The sequence below is a fragment of the Triticum aestivum genome, chromosome 3A (assembly GCF_018294505.1).
Source record: "Triticum aestivum cultivar Chinese Spring chromosome 3A, IWGSC CS RefSeq v2.1, whole genome shotgun sequence".
In the NCBI taxonomy this organism is placed as follows: domain Eukaryota; kingdom Viridiplantae; phylum Streptophyta; class Magnoliopsida; order Poales; family Poaceae; genus Triticum; species Triticum aestivum.
In genome coordinates, this window is record NC_057800.1 from 683,081,643 (window position 1) to 683,105,047 (window position 23,405).

Genomic DNA, 23,405 nt, shown 5'->3' on the forward strand with positions numbered 1-23,405 from the left:
AGGTTTCAACATTTTATCACATTCTGACTTTTCTAGGGAATTATTGAAACAGCGGTAAACTTTCTGTTTTCAAACAGCAACATGTATACTTGTAACATAGGCATAGTAAGGCTATCAATGCCACTTTTATCTCTCCCTAATGATAATAGAGGATGGATTGAGTCTCCAGGATCAACGTCGTGGCTTTTTTGCAAAAAGGTCCCTATGCTTTTTAGTATTTGACCCGCAGTCCATGGATAAGTGAAAAACGATTCGTCCATGCCGTCTTCCTTTCCACCCGCGCCGCACAAGGATGGATAAGGTGAGCGCTCTGAGCTACGGAGCAGTGGAAAAAAGGCTTCCTCTTATCTGGCGAGCGAGGTCGAGGCTGGCCGTGATGCAGACGACGCCGGGCGCGGAGGCGGCTATCTCCGGCCAGATCCGGTCGAGGAGGGGCGGCAGGGGTCGGATCCTGTTCCGGCGACGGCGTGGATGCGATCTACGAGGCGCATGAGGAGGTCCAATGGTGGGGCTTCAATTCCAAGTTCATCGCGGCGGCGTTCCTCGCCGGTACCGAGCGAGATGGCTAGCTCCGGCGAAGTCTCTCCATCGATACGGTGGCTCTGTACCTGTGAGAGAGACATAGGTGAGGGGAGAGGCAGGGAGGAGAGGGTGTGAGGAGCGGCAGGGAAGTCTTGGTGGTGCCCGCCTCCTACAGCAGCCCTGGTGAGTGCGGCCAAAGAGAGAGAGATGAGAGAGAGCCAAGAGGAAGAAGGAAAGGAAGGAGACTTCAGGAAGGGGCGGCGGGATCCTGCGGTGCTGGGTTCGAGCTCCGTTGGTGGTGCTACTGCTGCTGTTGGACAATGGCCGATGGGACTTGGTAAGAGGAAAACATGGACTTGGTAAGTCCTTCTCCCTTCTCTGATTAATATTGGGATTCCGTTGCTATTTGATGGAGAGCAGCCACCAAAAATTCCTCTCTTGAGCAACGCTCCCTCCCTCCCTCTCGAATCTGATTCATCACAAGACTATCAACAGACAACATCCTACCTCCAGAATGTTTGGGGCCCCTAGGTATTTGACTGAATAGCACGGGCTCGCGTGTGTATGTCACCATGACAATACTGCACTTCAAGATTTCATAAGTTTAATCTTTAGTTCTAACATTATCTTTTGTGCAGATAAGGATGGCAGTAGAAGAGCTTGACGACAATGAATGACAACCATATGGACATTTTTTTAGTAGCCAATGAATATAGGCCAGTGAGCCATGGATTTTGGTTTGCTCTTTTTCTCCTTTATGTGATGAGGCAAGGAACATGCTAAAGGGGATATTGTCAATGCTGCATAATTATGTTGTATGATGTTTACATATTTTCGGACCTCATCTCAGTAAAATTCTGTATTTATTTTGGGGCCTAATGGTGTTTAGTTCATTTAACTTTTTCTATTCATATACACGAATAGCAGGATTTCAGGCCAGTAGACTGTTATACCAGCAGTTTCATTTAACTTTTATTCATTAATAGTGAGAGTAAGATATCCTGACAATTTGTCCACTGGAAAATCTTACGTACTATTTGTTTCATGTAGGTTCTGGAATTGCTTGAGGTTGTACAGTTTAGATGTCCAGACACTTCAATGAAATACTCTCAGTTGCTTTCAAATCTGAGAGTTGGATGGAAGGTGCGCATTTGAACATGTGAAATTATTATTTTGATTTTTGGTCTCTCATCATCTTGTTGATTCTTAGCTTGAAGAGATCCTATAGAATTCTGCAACATCTGAATTTGGTGGTGTATATTGTTTTTCGGAGAGAGGTGATCGACAGATTGATCTGGATGCGTTCCATCAAAATCTTATCCAAGTTGCGTGGTCAGTCCTGTTCATATCGGGTTTTGAGATTATTATGTTCTTCAAGTTGCTTATTTTGAAGTTCAGATGTCACAAAAACTGCACACAATTGAGCGAGTCTAAGAAAGAAGAGCTAAAAGAATCGTTCCATCATATGCTGAAATGGGCCCGGAGATATAACAAAAATCTTGAAACAGGCAGCCCAGCTTCACATGTTAACTAGCTGGTCTGAAATTCTTCAAATGAGTTGTGTGTGTGCATGACCACTTAATCTTTGCAGTTGGAAATTGGATATAGTAACCCACTTGTTGTTAATTTCAGCTAGTTGTATCAAGAAGGATGTCATTGCTTGAGGATCATTCACAGTTATTGTTTGAGTGAGTTTAGCCTCCCTTCTCGTAGAATGTACTCCGGTTATTTAGAAGAGACTGTCACATGTGAGGATGAAAGTGTGGATCAACTCCTGTAGTAGATATCTTTCATTTGCAGCCAAGTTTAGTTATGGTTATAGGATGGAAACTTTGTATTATTTTGCCATCTTCTTTCCTTTGTGAAACTAGCTGCAACAGTTAGGAGTTTAAATTGATGCGAGGAAGTAATTAACACAAACTGCATTCTTCTTATTTATTATTCCCTCGGAACAGATTTTGCAATTCATGATGAGGTCGTATTGACACATACTCTTGGGATTTCTATGTATCTTATCTTAGTTTTGGGGATTTTAACATAAGCATGGTATGATGCTCCAGAGTCGACGACAAGTGCTATCATCATGAGGCCAGACAAGTCGTTGTGCCAATCCAATGAGTTTCCAACAATGGAAAGTCATCCGAAGAATCATGTCCCGGTGAGTAGTCCAGCTCCAGCAACAAGACCACATCTGATTTCCACCAAGAAGCTGGACCAGCGGCATTGTACTCAGGTAAGCTCATGAAAATTCTTGCAATCCAGACATGGGAGAGTCAAATTTATACAGATAGCTAACATCATCTTACTGTGGTTTATATGGTCCATGTAAATCTGGCACCGCACGGCTACACTTCCAACAATTTTACTTGCTAACAAAAATCAAGTAAAACTAAAAGAATAGTTCTTTCTCTTGCTGAAATAGGTTTGGATGCACTGTGGTATATATATGTCAAGTTTAGCCATATGCAATAATGCAATGCTTATGGTTGATAGTGCTACAGTTTTGCTTAGTGGGCAGGAATAACTGCTCAGGCTTTCGTAACTTCTATTTCTATTACTGCAGCATAATTGTTTTTTACATGGAGCTGGTTGTTATTTCTTCTTTTTTGTCAGGAGTACTATTTTTCTTCTTTTTGGTCAGGAGTACTATTTCTTCTTTTTCTTCAGTAGTTAAGGGCGTATTTCAGAGGGGAGCATACGTATTACTGTGGTTCCCTTGAGTTTCGTGTGCTGCATTACCGTTATAAGTTACCAGCAGCAAAGAAAGAGAGTCACGTACTAATACATGATAAGGTAGTCTGCTCTTGCAGATCATCTGGTTGATCATTTTCCCATACAAGTGTTACTAAACTCTACTAAGTTCTATAATGACACAAGATTAACTTGTTACAGGACAAGTGCACTGAGGAATAAGTATGCAGAGAAGCTTTGATTCATCATCATCTACATATACTTAGAATATAACTCACAAGGTATGAACATAGTTACTGTTTTGTCGTGTCAATGTATCCGTGTTGGCTGACAAGCTATCTTGGTAACATTATTATGTCTCATGGATGGAATAAGAAGAAGAAATATATATTCTGGGTGCATGCATCATATGAGTGGGTGGAAGCTAATGTATTCCAGTTTTTATGAAAACGACAAGTTTTATTAAAACTTAAGGAATTTTCTGCATGCATTTTCAGAAAAGCAAAAGAAAAATGATTGACAATCTATTCTATGCAAAACAACTCTTCCATCAGATGAAGAATGGCATGTTGGCTTCTTCGCGTCCGAACTTGAAGGGGTTATCTATTGCTATACAGTGAACGGAACTACCAGTTTGCATTAAGATGGACTCACTTTCAGCGATGAATATTCTGAATGGGAGGGACATGGAGAGGTCTGTGTATGCTTCTTTGGTGGCGGAGATCAAGCATTTGAAGTCTCTTTGTATGGCCCGTATTACTCATATCAGCTGTTGTCAAAATGTAGTTAGTGATATTTTAGCAAGTTTCGCAAAAACTGAAAGGAGAACTATAGTCTGGCTCGGCTCCGCCCCCTCGAGGTCGTTGATTTGTGTAAGGACGAGTGCAAGGTTGCTGCTTGAGTAATACAAGTTTATACCTTTTTTTGTGGGTGAATACAAATTTATACCCGCAAAAAAATCATACTACAAAAAGGACTAATCAGTTTAACATTATTATTGATATTTATTAAAATTGGATATAAAAATGGTGCATAATGGCACATGAAGCATGTTGTGTTTTTTCGCCCGGTGCAACGCACGGGTATTTGTACTAGTTGAAATAAAAGATGCAAAACATTGTTCTATATAACAGCAAGCAAATCCTAACAAAATAAATTGACGCTCCAAGCAAAACACATATCATGTGGCGAATAAAAATATAGCTCTAAGTAAAGTTACCGATGAATGAAGACGAAAGAGGGGATGAGCTTAGGCTCTTGGTTGTCCTTGAATATTACCTTGGGGTGCCTTGGGCATCCCCAATCTTAGGCTCTTACCACTCCTTGTTCCATAGTCCATCGAATCTTTACCCAAAACTTGAAAACTTCACAACACAAAACTTAACAGAAAACTCGTAAGCTCCGTTAGCGAAAGAAAAGAAAACACTACTTCAAGATACTGTAATGAACTCATTCTTTATTTATATTGATGTTAAACCTACTGTATTCCAACTTCTATATGGTTTATAAACTATTTTATTAGCCATAGATTCATCAAAATAAGCAAACAATACACGAAAAACAGAATCTGTCAAAAACAGAATAGTCTGTAGTAATCTGGACCAAACATATACTTCTGGAACTCATAAAATTCTCAAATAAATTGCTGGACCTGAGGAATTTATCTATTAATCATATGCAAAAATAATAACTAAATATTACTCTCCAAATAAAAATGGTAGCAATTCTCGTGAGCGCTAAAGTTTTTATTTTTTACAGCATGATCATAAAGACTTCACCCAAGTCTTGCCAAAGGTTATACCTGGCACAAATACTAATTAAAACAAAAAAAACTCAATCATAACAGAGTCTAGATAAATTATTTATTACTAAACAGAAGCAAAAAGTAAGGAACAAAAATAAAGTTGGGTTGCCTCCCAACAAGCGCTATCGTATAACGTCCCTAGCTAGGCATGATGATTTCAATGATGCTCACAGAAAGGATAAGAATTGGAACATAAAGAGAGCATCATGAAGAATATGACTAGCACATTTAATCCTAACATACTTCCTATGCATAGGGATTTTGTGAGCAAATAACTTGTGGGAACAAGAATCAACTTGCATAGGAAAGCAAAACAAGCATAACTTTAAAATTTTAAGCACATAGAGAGGAAGCTTGATATTGTTGACATTCCTACAAGCATATATTCCTCCCTCATAATAATTTTCAGTAGCATCATGAATGAATTCAACAATATAACCAGCACCTAAAGTATTATTTTCATGATCTTCAGGCATAGAATTTTTATTACTCTCCACATAAGCAAAATTCTTCTTATTCGGAATAGTGGGAGCATCATAAGAGACTCGAATACTATAAATTGTTTCCACATTAAAAGAGTAATGTTCAGAAAAAGGGTAATCATAATCATGACAAGTTTTATAAATATAATCACTACTTTTTATAGCATAAGTATCATCACAATAATCATCATAAGTGTGAGGCATGTTATCATCATTATAAATTTGCATATCAAAACTTGGGAGACTAAAAATATCATCTTCATTAAATGTAGCATCCCCAAGCTTGGGACAAACATTAATTGCAGCAAATATATTCTCAAAAACATCATCTTCATCAAACATAGCATCCCCAAGCTTGGGCCTTTTCATATCATAAGCATAATCACTATCATAATTAATAGTATGGATAGCACCAATAGTATAGCAATTATCATATTCGTCCAAGCAAGTGCCAAAAAGATTTTCAAGATCATAAGAAGTATTATCTTCCACAATTATATTTTCATGAGGCACAATAGTAATAGGAGCAGCATTATTTGGGAGAGATATCTTTTTACCTCTCTTCCTTTTTCTTTTCTTCTTCTTCACCACATCATGCGTGGGTTCAATCCTCTTTTTGGAGCTCCTTATTAATGAGATTGGTTGAATAGGAGGCTCCTCCTCGTTACCTGATTCATCATAAGAAATAATAGGAAGATATTGGGAAGTCTCTTCCCTTTCATTATTATTTTCTTCATCTTCTATTTGTTTCCTTTTCTTTATGTAGTTGGCAATATAAGGATTTTCAATACAATTCACCGCACAATACATATAAATTTTCTCTAGATCAAAACCAAGAAGTTTATAACGGGCAAATTCTGGAAGATAGTTAGTTATACATTTTATTTCTTCGTAGCCTATAAGCAAACTAAGTTCATTATAATGTCCAAGGGAAATAAAGTCATCACAATTTTTGGACACGATTAAATCATGAAACAATTTGCATTGGATAGCTAAATGACCCTGTTCATTGCAAAGTATACAAGTACGGCCAAGAAAATTTAAATCTTCAGCACAATCATCTAGCCTTTCTTGCAACAGTTTAGTTTCTAAGTACCTATGCCTCTTGCAATATCTATCTTCCCTATTTGGTGTGTTCGTACAAACTCAATGTAATCCACAAAAATTGACATGTTTATAGGAGACATCATAACTAGTGCAATCATCATTAGTATCACTAGTCGTCAACTCGTGCCACTGCACGGGCTAGAATATGTCAAAATAGATCTATTTGATTTTGTAGCAACATCCAGACAAACTGAAAAGTGATAACTTGGAAGGTTACGACTTACAAAAGACCTTTTGTCTTGACAGTGCTCCTTGGAAGGTTACAACAAAGTGGCCAGTGCTCCTTCAGAGCCAAACGACATTCAAAGGTTACGACTTACAGAAGAACTTTTGTCTTGACAAATAACTTGGAAGAAACCTAATTGCACCCAAATGTCCATCCGAATTTCAAATTTATCCCCTGGTTTCCACTCCAATGTATCAACAACCTACAATATATAAGAGCAATCTTCCTATTCTGGAAGTAATCACACAGGAACATCAACAATCATATTTATAAATGTAAATTCGTATTTTTTTCCATTTAGGTTAAATGCATGCCAATGTACATAATCCATGCCCGGATTCAACAATTATTTAGAGGAACATGTGTACCAATGATAAATGAACTTAATCACTTATCTAGAGCATCATAAATTCCTTAGCTCATGCTTTTTAAAATCCAATCTCACAATTCTACATAGCATAGGTACAATGTATACCTGAAAAGAATCTAAACCAAAAGTATAAAAAGGCATGCTAAATGCAAACCTTTGAAAATCTCCTAGCCTACAAATGTCGTATTGAGACGCAAGGGAAATATGAAATTTAGGAATCTCACACTCAACAAAACTGCATATTTAAATATGATACAACGCTTCATGTGATCTATATTTTGCAAACTTATTAGTCATGAGCAAACTCCTTGGTGAAGAACAAATATGAGAGTAAGCCTACAAAATACACAATGAATACATGATATTTCTAATTCTAGCGCACCGGTGACTGAAGTAGAATGTAACACAGGAAACGGGAACAAATAAATTAAATTCATGTAACGAAGATGTACAATCTGTAAGATGGTCATTCAGAGGTGTAAACTATGTTAATTAAAACTGCTGGAGTAACTAATAAGGAAGGAATCATTTGCAAGCATGATGACAGCACGCTGCCGATCAACCATAATAATGACTAAACATCAGAGAACACATGACTAATTCTTTAGTCAAATAAAGAGGCTGAGGTCATACTGAAATTTAATTTAAAGAAGCACTCGCATGCATTGCTCCAGAAATTCGTAGTGCCACACAATTTTAAGTGGGTTTTAAACCTGAATGTGAAATCTAAGCAATTGTTGGAATATAGTTTGAGCTGGAAAAAAGACGTCATCAAACTTAAAGACAAAATTATATAACAGAATATGTTGTTTCAGACCATTTAACTTTTGCCAACATAGTTATGAACAAAATTCCGGGATGACGAACTGAGCTGGCAGTAGGCCTACAAAAATACAGTGAATAAATGATACTTCTAAGAATGTCTTACACATTGAAACACTTCCAGCAGTATAAGTCGCACACGTATTGATGACCATTGAAAGTTTACTATTCTTCTTACCCACAGAATGTACCCATAACTGTGTGCAATACCTTGGCACATCTATGGCTTAAGAAAAAAATGCAAACACTGGAAAAAGGGCACCCGCATAAATAAGATTTATGTATTAGAAATAATATACCATCTGTAAGACAGATTTTTTAGAGCGCAAACTATAGAAACTTAAAGGCTCCTTGAAATTACCAATTAAGGAGAAGCATTGGTGAGCATGAGGTCAGAACTGTATTACCAGTCACGTTAATTACCCAACAGTTAAATAGTGCATTACTAACTACCAAGAAATCAAGAGAGTGTGGAGTCAGACTGAAACGTTAAATATATACTCCCTCTGTTCCTAAATATTTGTCTTTCTAGAGATTTCAAATGGTCACCACATACGGATGTATATAGACATATTTTAGAATGTAGATTCACTCATTTTGCTCCGTATGTAGTAATCATTTGAAAACCTCTAAAAAGACAAATATTTAGGAACGGAGGGAGTATAAGAAAATAGTCCTTTGCATTTGCTCTAGAAATTAGAAGCGCCACATGGTATGAAAGCCTGCATGTAAACTCGGAAACAAACATCCACTTTGGTTGGAGTAAACATGACGAAGGTTTCATATTATATGCTGGGAACATACGTATAATACTTACAATGGTGCTTAAACTAATTATGTATGCATGCAGCTTCACGTAGACCTCTTCACATCCTTCTCTATTTCTATCCTTCTCCGTGCAACCATTATTAGTCAATTTATTATTAAGAACAAAATTTCCTTCCTGTTTAGAGATAAAATACATGGAATCAAATACCTCTATTTGCAACAAAAGAGACGTTGGAGCTGAGCCTGCTTGTCAAGATAGGAACCACGGATGCCCGGAAGAACTCATTGGCCTGTGTTTCGTTCCCGGTACAATTCCCTGCCAGTACTGAGCATGGTATCGAAGTACTGGCCAGCATGGCCATTGCTTTTCTGGACCGGATTGTAAGCATCAGCAGCAACGCCGTTGTTTCTCACAGCACCACAACTGGCTTCTCCTTGCCTTATGTGGCTGCTTGCCGAATAGATTTTTAAGCCTTGTGTTCTAGTAGGTCTTGTTGTCTCTCAAAGTTCCAGAAAAACAAATCGTTTGAACTGTCAAGCGTAAGAAAATAGAGACAGATTATATCCGAACAAATTGAGGGAATTAGGCTTCTGATCAAAGAAAATAATTTTAATTTTTCTTACCTACATGGACTAACCCTCGTCTGATTTCTAACATGATCCTGCCAGCCGGCAGAAGGAGTTTCTTGAAACTTGTGGTTGAATCATATTGGATGGAGATCCATAGATGGGGTGCTGCTGATGGAATCATACAACGGAAGCAACTCAACAGGCATATTGGATGGAGATCCATAGATGGGGTGCTGCTGATGGAATCATACAAAGGAAGCAACTCAACAGGGATCCACATGGTGAGACGAACGTGGCCGTTGGATCATAGGTCAATTCTGCACGAAACGCCGCTGACGGGATGAACATGGCCGCTAGATCGGAGGTGAGGACATGAGGGTTGAGAGGATACGGCAGTGCTATGATTTGGAGGAATTACTGGATATTTCCTATTAGTACCTTTATGTGGACAGATGGAACATGCTATTTTTTTCCTTGAAGGGAAACATGGAGGAGATAGGCCAGACTCCTTTTTCATTACGTATGAGAGATACGTGTGAGAGCAGGACTCTCGTACGTTGAGCACGTCCCAAGCTTCATCCAACAACTATTGACAAAAGACTTATTAATCGTGTGGATGGATTTTCTTAACATTTAGGATTAACGTGGTAACTCGTATGGTGCCTCTAATTAGTAAATATATAAGATATATAAGATGGATATTCAAAGAATTCGTACTAACAACATTGCAATCATGCTCATCATTCAAAGATTTAGTGCCAAACATTTTATAAATTTCTTCTTCTAGCACTTGAGCACAATTTTCCTTCCCATCATACTTATGAAAGATATTAAAAAGGTGAAGCGTATGAGACAAACTCAATTCCATTTTTTTATAGTTTTCTTTTATCTAAACTAGTGATAAAACAAGAAACTAAAAGACTCGATTGCAAGATCTAAAGATATACCTTCAAGCACTCACCTCCCCGGCAACAGCGCCAGAAAAGAGCTTGATGTCTACTACACAACCTTCTTCTTGTAGACGTTGTTGGGCCTCCAAGTGCAGAGGTTTGTAAGACAGTAGGAAATTTCCCTCAAGTGGATGACCTAAGGTTTATCAATCCGTAGGAGGCGTAGGATGAAGATGGTCTCTCTCAAGCAACCCTACAACCAAATAACAAAGAGTCTCTTGTGTCCCCAACACACCCAATACAATGGTAAATTGTATAGGTGCACTAGTTCGGCGAAGAGATGGTGATACAAGTGGTATATGGATAGTAGATAAAGGTATTTGTAATCTGAAAATATAAAAACAGCAAGATAACTAATGATAAAAGTGAGCACAAACGGTATTGCAATGCGTTGAAACAAGGCCTAGGGTTCATACTTTCACTAGTGCAAGTTCCCTCAACAATAATATCATAATTGGATCACATAACTATCCCTCAACATGCAACAAAGAGTCACTCCAAAGTCACTAATAGCGGAGAACGAATGAAGAGATTATGGTAGGGTACGAAACCACCTCAATGTTATTCTTTCCAATCAATCTGTTGGGCTATTCCTATAAGAGTCACAAACAGCCCTAGAGTTTGTATTAGAATAACACCTTAAGACACAAATCAACCAAAACCCTAATGTCACCTAGATACTCCAATGTCACCTCAAGTATTCGTGGGTATGATTATACGATATGCATCACACAATCTCAGATTCATCTATTCAACCAACACATAGAAGCTCAAATACTGCCCCAAAGTTTCTACCGAAGAATCACGATGAAAACATGTGCCAACCCCTATGCGTAGGTTCATGGGCGGAACCCGCAGGTTGATCACCAAAACATACATCAAGTGAATCACGTGATATCCCATTGTCACCACAGGTATCCACGGCAAGACATACATCAAGTGTTCTCAAATCTTTAAAGACTCAATCCGATAAGATTACTTCAAGGGGAAAACTCAATCCATTACAAGAGAGTAGAAGGGGGAGAAAACATCATCGGATCCAAATATAATAGCAAAGCTCGCGATACATCAAGATCGTATCATCTCAAGAACACGAGAGAGAGAAAGAGAGAGAGATCAAACACATAGCTACTGGTACATACCCTCAGCCCCGAGAGAGAACTACTCCCTCCTCGTTATGGAGAACACCAGAATGATGAAGATGGCCATCGGAGAGGGATTGCCCCCTCCGGCAGGGTGCTGGAATGGGTCTAGATTGGCTTTCGGTGGCTACGGAGGCTTCTGGCGGCGGAACTCCCAATCTATTGTGATCCCCGATGTCTTTAGGGTATATGGAGATATATAGGCAGAAGAAGTAAGTCAGGGGGGCCACGAGGGTGGAGGGCGCGCCCCCCTACCTCGTGGCCTCCTCGAAGCTTCCCTTACGTGCACTTCAAGTCTTTTGGGCTTCTTTCCTTCCAAAAATGGGTTTCGTGAAGTTTCAGGTCAATTGGACTCCGTTTGGTTTTCCTTTTCTTTGAAACCCTAAAACAAGGTAAAAACAGAAACTGGCACTGGGCTCTGGGTTAATTGGTTAGTCCCAAAAATGATATAAAAGTGTATAATAAAGCCCATAAACATCCAAAACAATAGATAATATAGCATGGAGCAATCAAAAATTATAGATACGTTGGAGACGTATCAGCATCCCCAAGCTTAATTCCTGCTCGTCCTCGAGTAGGTAAATGATAAAAACAGAATTTTTGATGTGGAATGCTACTTGGCATAATTTCAATGCAATTCTTCTTAATTGTGGCATGAATATTCAGATCCGAAAGATTCAAGATAAAAGTTCATATTGACATAAAAATAATAATACTTCAAGCATACTAACTAAGCAATTATGTCTCCTCAAAATAACATGGCCAAAGAAAGTTATCCCTACAAAATTATATAGTCTGGCTATGCTCCATCTTCACCACACAACATATTTAAATCATGCACAACCCCGATGACAAGCCAAGCAATTGTTTCATACTTTTGATGTTCTCAAACTTTTTCAATCTTCACTCAATACATGAGCGTGAGCCATGGATATAGCACTATAGGTGGAATGGAATGGTGGTTGTGGAGAAGACAAAAAGGAGAAGATAGTCTCACATCAACTAGGCGTATCAACGGGCTATGGAGATGCCCATCAATAGATATCAATGTGAGTGAGTAGGGATTGCCATGCAACGGATGCACTAGAGCTATAAGTGTATGAAAGCTCAAAAAAAACTAAGTGGGTGGGCATCCAACTTGCTTGCTCACGAAGACCTAGGGCATTTTGAGGAAGCCCATCATTGTAATATACAAGCCAAGTTCTATAATGAAAGATTCCCACTAGTATATGAAAGTGACAGCATAGGAGACTCTCTATCATGAAGATCATGGTGCTACTTTGAAGCACAAGTGTGGTAAAAGGATAGTAGCATTGCCCCTTCTCTCTCTTTCTCTCTTTTTTTATTTTTTTTGTTTTTTATATTTTTTATTTGGGCCTTCTCTTTTTTTATGGCCTCTTTTATCTTTTTTGGCTTCTTTGGCCTCTTTTATTTTTTTATTTTCGTTCGGAGTCTCATCCCGACTTGTGGGGGAATCATAATCTCCATCATCCTTTCCTCACTGGGACAATGCTCTAATAATGATGATCATCACACTTTTATTTACTTACAACTCAAGAATTACAACTCGATACTTAGAACAAGATATGACTCTATATGAATGCCTCCGGCGGTGTACCAGGATGTGCAATGATGCATGAGTGACAAGTATGAAAGAATTATGAACTGTGGCTTTGCCACAAATACTATGTCGACTACATGATCATGCTAAGCAATATGACAATGATGGAGTTTGTCATAAATGGAATGGTGGAAAGTTGCATCGCAATATATCTCGGGATGGCTATGGAAATGCCATAATAGGTAGGTACGGTGGTTGTTTTGACGAAGGTATATGGTGGGTTTATGATACCGGCGAAAGGTGCGCGGTATTAGAGAGGCTAGCAATGGTGGAAGGGTGAGAGTGCGTATAATCCATGGACTCAACATTAGTCATAAAGAACTCACATACTTATTGCAAAAATCTATTAGTTATCAAAACAAAGTACTACGCGCATGCTCCTAGGGGGGTAGATTGGTAGGAAAAGACCATCGCTCGTCCCCGACCGCCACTCATAAGGAAGACAATCAATAAATAAATCATGCTCCGACTTCATCACATAACGGTTCACCATACGTGCATGCTACGGGAATCACAAACTTCAACACAAGTATCTCTCAAATTTACAACTACTCAACTAGCATGACTCTAATATCACCATCTTCGTATCTCAAAACAATTATCAAGTATCAAACTTCTCTTAGTATTCAATACACTCATAAGAGAATTTTGTTGTTCTTGAATACCTAGCATATTAGGATTTTAAGCAAATTACCATGCTATTCAATACTCTCAAAATAATCTAAGTGAAGCATGAGAGTTCATCTATTTCTTCAAAATAAAACTATCATCATGCTCTAAAAGATATAAGTGAAGCACTAGAGCAATGACAAACTACTCCGACAGATATAAGTGAAGATCAATGAGTAGTCGAATAATTATGCAACTATATGAAGACTCTCTAGCATTAAAGAATTTCAGATCTTGGTATTTTATTCAAACAGCATGCAAAAGAAAAGAAAATGACATTCTAAGAATAGCAAACATCATGTGAAGAAGCAAAAACTTAGGATCAATCGATACTAACCGATAGTTGTTGAAGAAGAAAGGTGGGATGCCAACCGGGGCATCCCCAAGCTTAGACACTTGAGATTTCTTGAAATATTATCTTGGGATGCCTTGGGCATCCCCAAGCTTGAACTTTTGTGTCTCCTTAATTCCTCTCATATCACGGTCTCCCTAAATCTCAAAAGCTTCATCCACACAAAACTCAACAAGGACTCATGAGATAAGTTAGTATAAACCATTGCCAAAACCTTATCATACTCTGCTGTAGCAAATCACTAAAATTATTATTCAACATTTCATACTAAATGCCTCAGCATATTTAATAGTCCTATCCTCAAATAGAATCATTAAAGAAGCAAACATATGCAAACAATGCAAACATAACAGCAATCTGCCTAAACAGGATAGTCTGTAAAGAATGCTGCAACATCCATACTTCCCTAGCTCCAAAAATTATGAACGAAAATTCCCACTGTAGTAAATTTATCAGATCTTAATATGCAAAAGTTTTCAACATTTTATAACATTCTGACTTTTCTAGGGAATTATTGCAACAGCGATAAACATTCTGTTTTCAAACAGCAACATGTATACTTGTAACATAGGCATAGTAAAGGCTATCAATGCCACTTTTATTGAAATAAAAGATGCAAAACATTTTTCTAAATAACATCAAGCAAATCCTATCAAAATAAATTGACGCTCCAAGCAAAACACATATCATGTGGCGAATAAAAATATAGCTCTAAGTAAAGTTACCGATGAATGAAGACGAAAGAGGGGATGCCTTCCGGGGCATCCCCAAGCATAGGCTCTTGGTTGTCCTTGAATATTACCTTGGGGTGCCTTGGTCATCCCCAATCTTAGGCTCTTACCACTCCTTGTTCCATAGTCCATCGAATCTTTACCCAAAACTTGAAAACTTCACAACACAAAACTTAACAGAAAACTCGTAAGCTCCGTTAGCGAAAGAAAAGAAAACACTACTTCAAGGTACTGTAATGAACTCATTCTTTATTTATATTGGTGTTAAACCTACTGTATTCCAACCTCTATATGGTTTATAAACTATTTTACTAGCCATGGATTCATCAAAATAAGCAAACAACATACGAAAAACAGAATCTGTCAAAAACAGAACAGTCTGTAGTAATCTGGATCAAACGTATACTTCTGGAACTCATAAAATTCTCAAATAAATTGCTGGACCTGAGGAATTTATCTATAATAATCTGCAAAAATAATTAACTAAATAGCACTCTCCAAATAAAAATGGTAGCAATTCTCGTGAGCGCTAAAGTTTCTGTTTTTTACAGCATGATCATAAAGACTTCAGCCAAGTCTTCCCAAAGGTTCTACTTGGCACAAATACTAATTAAAACATAAAAACTCAATCATAACAGAGGCTAGATAAATTATTTATTACTAAACAGAAGCAAAAAAGTAAGGAACAAAAATAAAGTTGGGTTGCCTCCCAACAAGCGCTATCGTTTAACGCCCCTAGCTAGGCATGATGATTTCAATGATGCTCACATAAAAGATAAGAATTGGAACATAAAGAGAGCATCATGAAGAATATGACTAGCACATTTAAGTCCTAACATACTTCCTATGCATAGGGATTTTGTGAGCAAACAACTTGTGGGAACAAGAATCAACTTGCATAGGAAAGCAAAACAAGCATAACTTCAAAATTTTAAGCACATAGAGAGGAAACTTGATATTATTGAAATTCCTACAAGCATATATTCCTCCCTCATAATAATTTTCAGTAGCATCATGAATGAATTCAACAATATAACCAGCACCTAAAGCAGTATTTTCATGATCTTCAAGTATAGAATTTTATTACTCTCCACATAAGCAAATTCTTCTTATTCGGAATAGTGGGAGTATCATAAGAGACTCGAATACTATAAATTGTTTCCACATTAAAAGAGTAATGTTCAGAAAAGGGTAATCATAATCATGACAATTTTATAAATATAATCACTACTTTTTATAGCATAAGTATCATCACAATAATCATCATAAGTAGGAGGCATGCTATCATCATTATAAATTTGCATATCAAAACTTGGGAGACTAAAATATCATCTTCATTAAACGTAGCATCCCCAAGCTTGGGACAAACATTAATTGCAGCAAATATATTCTAAAAAACATCATCTTCATCAAACATAGCATCCTCAAGCATGGGCCTTTTCATATCATAAGCATAACCACTCTCATCATTAATAGTATGGATAGCACCAATAGTATAGCAATTATCATATTCTTCCAAGCAAGTGCCAAAAATATTTTCAAGATCATAAGAAGTATTATCTTCCACAATTATATTTTCATGAGGCACAATAGTAATAGGAGCAACAATATTTGGGAGAGATATCTTTTTACCTCTGTTCCTTTTTCTTTTCTTCTTCTTCACCACATCATGCATGGGTTTAATCCTCTTTTTGGAGCTCCTTATTAATGAGATTGGTTGAATAGGAGGCTCCTCCTCGTTACCTGATTCATCATAAGAAACAATATGAGGGTATTGGGAAGTCTCTTCCCTTCATTAGTATTCTCTTCATCTTCTATTTGTTTCCTTTTCTTTATGTAGTTGGCAATATAAGGATTTTCAATACAATTCACCGCACAATACATATAAATTTCCTCTAGATCAAAACCAAGAAGTTTATAACGGGCAAATTCTGGAAGATAGTTAGTTATACATTTCATTTCTTCGTAGCCCATAAGAAAACTAAGTTCATTATAATGTGCAAGGGAAATCAAGTCATCACAATTTTTGGACACGATTAGATCATGAAACAGTTTGCATCAGATAGCTAAATGACCCTGTTCATTGCAAAGTATACAAGTACGGCCAAGAAAATTTAAATCTTCAGCACAATCATCTAGCCTTTCTTGCAACAATTTAGTTTCTAAGTACTTGTGCCTCTTGCAATATCTATCTTCCCTATTTGGTGTGTTCGTACAAACCCAATGTACTCCACAAAAATTGACATGTTTATAGGAGACATCATAACTAGTGTAAGCATCATTAGTATCATGGATATTCAAAGAATTCGTACTAACAACATTGCAATCATTCTCATCATTCAAAGATTTAGTGCCAAACATTTTATAGATTTCTTCTTCTAGCACTTGAGCACAATTTTCCTTTCCATCATACTTACGAAAGATATTTAAAAGGTGAAGCGTATGAGACAAACTCAATTCCATTTTTTTATAGTTTTCTTTTATAAACTAAACTAGTGATAAAACAAGAAACTAAAAGACTCGATTGCAAGATCTAAAGATATATCTTCAAGCACTCACCTCCCCGGTAACAGCGCCAGAAAAGAGCTTGATGTCTACTACACAACCTTCTTCTTGTAGACGTTGTTGGGCCTCCAAGTGCAGAGGTTTGTAGGACAGTAGCAAATTTCCCTCAAGTGGATGACCTAAGGTTTATCAATCCGTAGGAGGCGTAGGATGAAGATGGTCTCTCTCAAGCAACCCTGCAACCAAATAACAAAGAGTCTCTTGTGTCCCCAACACACCCAATACAATGGTAAATTGTATAGGTGCACTAGTTCGGCGAAGAGATGGTGATACAAGTGGTATATGGATGGTAGATAAAGGTATTTGTAATCTGAAAATATAAAAACAGCAAGGTAACTAATGATAAAAGTGAGCGTAAACGGTATTGCAATGCTTGGAAACAAGGCCTAGGGTTCATACTTTCACTAGTGTAAGTCCTCTCAACAATAATAACATAATTGGATCACATAACTATCCCTCAACATGCAACAAAGAGTCACTCCAAAGTCACTAATAGCGGAGAACGAACGAAGAGATTATGGTAGGGTACGAAACCACCTCAAAGTTATTCTTTCCAATCAATCCGTTGGGCTATTCCTATAAGTGTCACAAACAGCCCTAGAGTTCGTACTAGAATAACACCTTAAGACACAAATCAACCAAAACCCTAATGTCACCTAGATACTCCAATGTCACCTCAAGTATCCGTGGGTATGATTATACGATATGCATCACACAATCTCAGATTCATCTATTCAACCAACACATAGAACCTCAAAGAGTGCCCCAAAGTTTCTACCGGAGAATCACGACGAAAACGTGTGCCAACCCCTATGCATAGGTTCATGGGCGGAACCCGCAAGTTGATCACCAAAACATACATCAAGTGAATCACGTGGATATCCCATTGTCACCACAGATATCGCACGGCAAGACATACATCAAGTGTTCTCAAATCTTTAAAGACTCAATCCGATAAGATTACTTCAAAGGGAAAACTCAATCCATTACAAGAGAGTAGAGGGGGGAGAAAACATCATAGGATCCAAATATAATAGCAAATTTCGCGATACATCAAGATCGTATCATCTCAAGAACACGAGAGAGAGAGAGAGAGAGATCAAACACATAGCTACTGGTACATACCCTCAGCCCCGAGGGAGAACTACTCCCTCCTCGTCATGGAGAGCACCGGGATGATGAAGATGGCCACCGGAGAGGGATTGCCCCCTCCGGCAGGGTGCCAGAACGGGTCTAGATTGGCTTTCGGTGGCTACGGAGGCTTCTGGCGGCGGAACTCCTGATCTATTGTGATCCTCGATGTTTTTAGGGTATATGGAGATATATAGGCGGAAGAAGTAAGTCGGGGGGCCACGAGGGGCCCACGAGGGTGGAGGGCGCGCCCCCCTACCTCGTGGCCTCCTCGAAGCTTCCCTTACGTGCACTTCAAGTCTTCTGGGCTTCTTTCATTCCAAAAATGGGTTCCGTGAAGTTTCAGGTCAATTGGACTCCATTTGGTTTTCCTTTTCTTCGAAACCCTAAAACAAGGTAAAAACAGAAAGTGGCACTGGGCTCTGGGTTAATAGGTTAGTCCCAAAAATGATATAAAAGTGTATAATAAATCCCATAAACATCCAAAACAGTAGATAATATAGCATGGAGCAATCAAAAATTATAGATACGTTGGAGACGTATCAGCATCCCCAAGCTTAATTCCTGCTCGTCCTTGAGTAGGTAATGATAAAAACAGAATTTTTGATGTGGAATGCTACTTGGCATAATTTCAATGCAATTCTTCTTAATTGTGGCATGAATATTCAGATCCGAAAGATTCAAGATAAAAGTTCATATTGACATAAAAGTAATAATACTTCAAGCATACTAACTAAGCAATTATGTCTCTTCAAAATAACATGGCCAAAGAAAGTTATCCCTACAAAATAATATAGTCTGGCTGTGCTCCATCTTCACCACACAACATATTTAAATCATGCACAACCCCGATGACAAGCCAAGCAATTGTTTCATACTTTTGATGTTCTCAAACTTTTTCAATCTTCACTCAATACATGAGCGTGAACCATGGATATAGCACTATAGGTGGAATAGAATGGTGGTTGTGTAGAAGACAAAAAGGAGAAGATAGTCTCACATCAACTAGGCGTATCAACGGGCTATGGAGATGCCCATTAATAGATATCAATGTGAGTGAGTAGGGGTTGCCATGCAACGGATGCACTAGAGCTATAAGTGTATGAAAGCTCAAAAAGAAACTAAGTGGGTGTGCATCCAACTTGCTTGCTCACGAAGACCTAAGGCATTTTGAGGAAGCCCATCATTGGAATATACAAGCCAAGTTCTATAATGAAAGATTCCCACTAGTATATGAAAGTGACAACATAGGAGACTCTCTATCATGAAGATCATGGTGCTACTTTGTAGCACAAGTGTAGTAAAAGGATAGTAGCATTGCCCCTTCTCTCTTTTTCTCTCTTTTTTATATTTTTTTGGGCCTTCTCTTTTTTATGGCCTCTTTTATCTTTTTTTGGGCTTCTTTGGCCTCTATTTTTTTTTGTCCGCAGTCTCATCCCAACTTGTGGGGGAATCATAGTCTCCATCATCCTTTCCTCACTGGGACAATGCTCTAATAATGATGATCATCACACTTTTATTTACTTACAACTCAAGAATTACAACTCGATACTTAGAACAAGATATGACTCTATATGAATGCCTCCGGCGGTGTACCGGGATGTGCAATGACTCATGAGTGACATGTATGAAAGAATTATGAACGGTGGCTTTGCCACAAATACGATGTCAACTACATGATCATGCTAAGCAATATGACAATGATGAGCGTGTCATAATAAACGGAACGGTGGAAAGTTGCATGGCAATATATCTCGGAATGGCTATGGAAATGCCATAATAGGTAGGTATGGTGGCTGTTTTGAGGAAGGTATATGGTGGGTGTATGATACCGGCGAAAGGTGCGCGGTATTAGAGAGGCTAGCAATGGTGGAAGGGTGAGAGTGCGTATAATCCATGGACTCAACATTAGTCATAAAGAACTCACATAATTATTGCAAAAATCTATTAGTTATCGAAACAAAGTATTACGCGCATGCTCCTAGGGGGATATATTGGTAGGAAAAGACCATCGCTCGTCCCCGACCGCCACTCATAAGGAGGACAATCAATAAAAACCTCATGCTCCGACTTCATTACATAACGGTTCACCATACATGCATGCTACGGGAATCACAAACTTCAACACAAGTATCTCTCAAATTCACAACTACTCAACTAGCATGACTCTAATATCACCATCTTCATATCTCAAAACAATTATCAAGTATCAAACTTCTCATAGTATTCAACACACTCATAAGAGAATTTTATTATTCTTGAATACCTAGCATATTAAGATTTTAAGCAAATTATCATGCTATTCAATACTCTCAAAATAATCTAAGTGAAACATGAGAGTTCATATATTTCTTCAAAATAAAACTACCATCATGCTCTAAAAGATATAAGTGAAGCACTAGAGCAATGACAAACTACTCCGACAGATATAAGTGAAGATCAATGAGTAGTCGAATAATTATGCAACTATATGAAGACTCTCTAGCATTAAAGAATTTAAGATCTTGGTATTTTATTCAAACAGCAAGCAAAGAAAAAGAAAATGACATTCTAAGAATAGCAACATCATGTGAAGAAGCAAAATACTTAGGATCAACCGATACTAACCGATAGTTGTTGAAGAGGAAATGTGGGATGCCAACTCGGGCATCCCCAAGCTTATACGCTTGAGACTTCTTGAAATATTATCTTGGGATGACTTGGGCATCCCCAAGCTTGAGCTTTTGTGTCTCCTTAATTCCTCTCATATCACGGTCTCCCTAAATCTCAAAAGCTTCATCCACACAAAACTCAACAAAGACTCGTGAGATAAGTTAGTATAAACCATTGCCAAAACCTTATCATACTCTGCTGTAGCAAATCACTAAAATTATTATTCAACATTGCATACTAAATGCATCTGCATATTTAATAGTCCTATCCTCAAATAGAATCATTAAAGAAGCAAACATATGCAAACAATGCAAACATAACAACAATCTGCCTAAACAGGATAGTCTGTAAAGAATGCTGCAACATCCATACTTCCCTAGCTCCAAAAATTAAGAAAGAAAATTTACACCGTATTAAATTTATCAGATCTTAATATGCAAAAGGTTTCAACATTTTATCACATTCTGACTTTTCTAGGGAATTATTGCAACAGTTGTAAACTTTCTGTTTTCAAACAGCAACATGTATACTTGTAACATAGACATAGTAAAGGCTATCAATGCCACTTTTATTGAAATAAAAGATGCAAAACATTTTTCTAAATAACATCAAGCAAATCCTATCAAAATAAATTGACGCTCCAAGCAAAACACATATCATGTGGCGAATAAAAATATAGCTCTAAGTAAAGTTACCGATGAATGAAGACGAAAGAGGGGATGCCTTCCGGGGCATCCCCAAGCATAGGCTCTTGGTTGTCCTTGAATATTACCTTGGGGTGCCTTGGTCATCCCCAATCTTAGGCTCTTACCACTCCTTGTTCCATAGTCCATCGAATCTTTACCCAAAACTTGAAAACTTCACAACAAAAAACTTAACAGAAAACTCGTAAGCTCCGTTAGCGAAAGAAAAGAAAACACTACTTCAAGGTACTGTAATGAACTCATTCTTTATTTATATTGGTGTTAAACCTACTGTATTCCAACCTCTATATGGTTTATAAACTATTTTACTAGCCATGGATTCATCAAAATAAGCAAACAACATACGAAAAACAGAATCTGTCAAAAACAGAACAGTCTGTAGTAATCTGGATCAAACGTATACTTCTGGAACTCATAAAATTCTCAAATAAATTGCTGGACCTGAGGAATTTATCTATAATAATCTGCAAAAATAATTAACTAAATAGCACTCTCCAAATAAAAATGGTAGCAATTCTCGTGAGCGTTAAAGTTTCTGTTTTTTACAGCATGATCATAAAGACTTCACCCAAGTCTTCCCAAAGGTTCTACTTGGCACAAATACTAATTAAAACACAAAAACTCAATCATAACAGAGGCTAGATAAATTATTTATTACTAAACAGAAGCAAAAAAGTAAGGAACAAAAATAAAGTTGGGTTGCCTCCCAACAAGCGCTATCGTATAACGCCCCTAGCTAGGCATGATGATTTCAATGATGCTCACATAAAGGATAAGAATTGGAACATAAAGAGAGCATCATGAAGAATATGACTAGCACATTTAATCCTAACATACTTCCTATGCATAGGGATTTTGTGAGCAAATAACTTGTGGGAACAAGAATCAACTTGCATAGGAAAGCAAAACAAGCATAACTTCAAAATTTTAAGCACATAGAGAGGAAACTTGATATTGTTGAAATTCCTACAAGCATATATTCCTCCATCATAATAATTTTCAGTAGCATCATGAATGAATTCAACAATATTACCAGCACCTAAAGCAGTATTTTCATGATCTTCAAGTATAGAATTTTTATTACTCTCCACATAAGCGAAATTCTTCTTATTCGGAATAGTGGGAGTATCATAAGAGACTCGAATACTATAAATTGTTTCCACATTAAAAGAGTAATGTTCAGAAAAAGGGTAATCATAATCATGAAAAATTTTATAAATATAATCACTACTTTTTATAGAATAATTATCATCACAATAATCATCATAAGTGGGACGCATGTTATCATCATTATAAATTTGCATATCAAAACTTGGGAAACTAAAAATATCATCTTCATTGAACGTAGCATCCCCAAGCTTGGCACAAACATTAATTGCAGCAAATATATTCTCGAAAGCATCATCTTTATCAAACATAGAATCCCCAAGCTTGGGCCTTTTCATATCATAAGCATAATCACTCTCATAATTAATAGTATGGATAGCACCAATAGTATAGCACTTATCATATTCGTCCAAGCAAGT

General features: G+C 37.6%; 1 long non-coding RNA gene across 12 annotated transcripts; it reads left to right on the plus strand.

Moving 5' to 3' along the window:
* The first annotated feature begins 264 nt into the window (after positions 1 to 264).
* Positions 265 to 4,134, plus strand: LOC123063179 (uncharacterized). 12 transcript variants are annotated; one of them, XR_006430171.1, is made up of 7 exons: positions 265 to 1,665; positions 1,733 to 1,854; positions 1,921 to 2,059; positions 2,155 to 2,210; positions 2,583 to 2,755; positions 3,415 to 3,494; positions 3,768 to 4,134. It is a non-coding gene; the product is annotated as an uncharacterized lncRNA (long non-coding RNA). The 12 variants fall into 12 exon arrangements; XR_006430172.1 differs by lacking the exon at positions 1,921 to 2,059 and adding an exon at positions 3,136 to 3,315 and having other exon boundaries at positions 3,711 to 4,134; XR_006430167.1 differs by lacking the exon at positions 1,921 to 2,059 and adding an exon at positions 3,136 to 3,315.
* Positions 4,135 to 23,405: the final 19,271 nt, after the last annotated feature.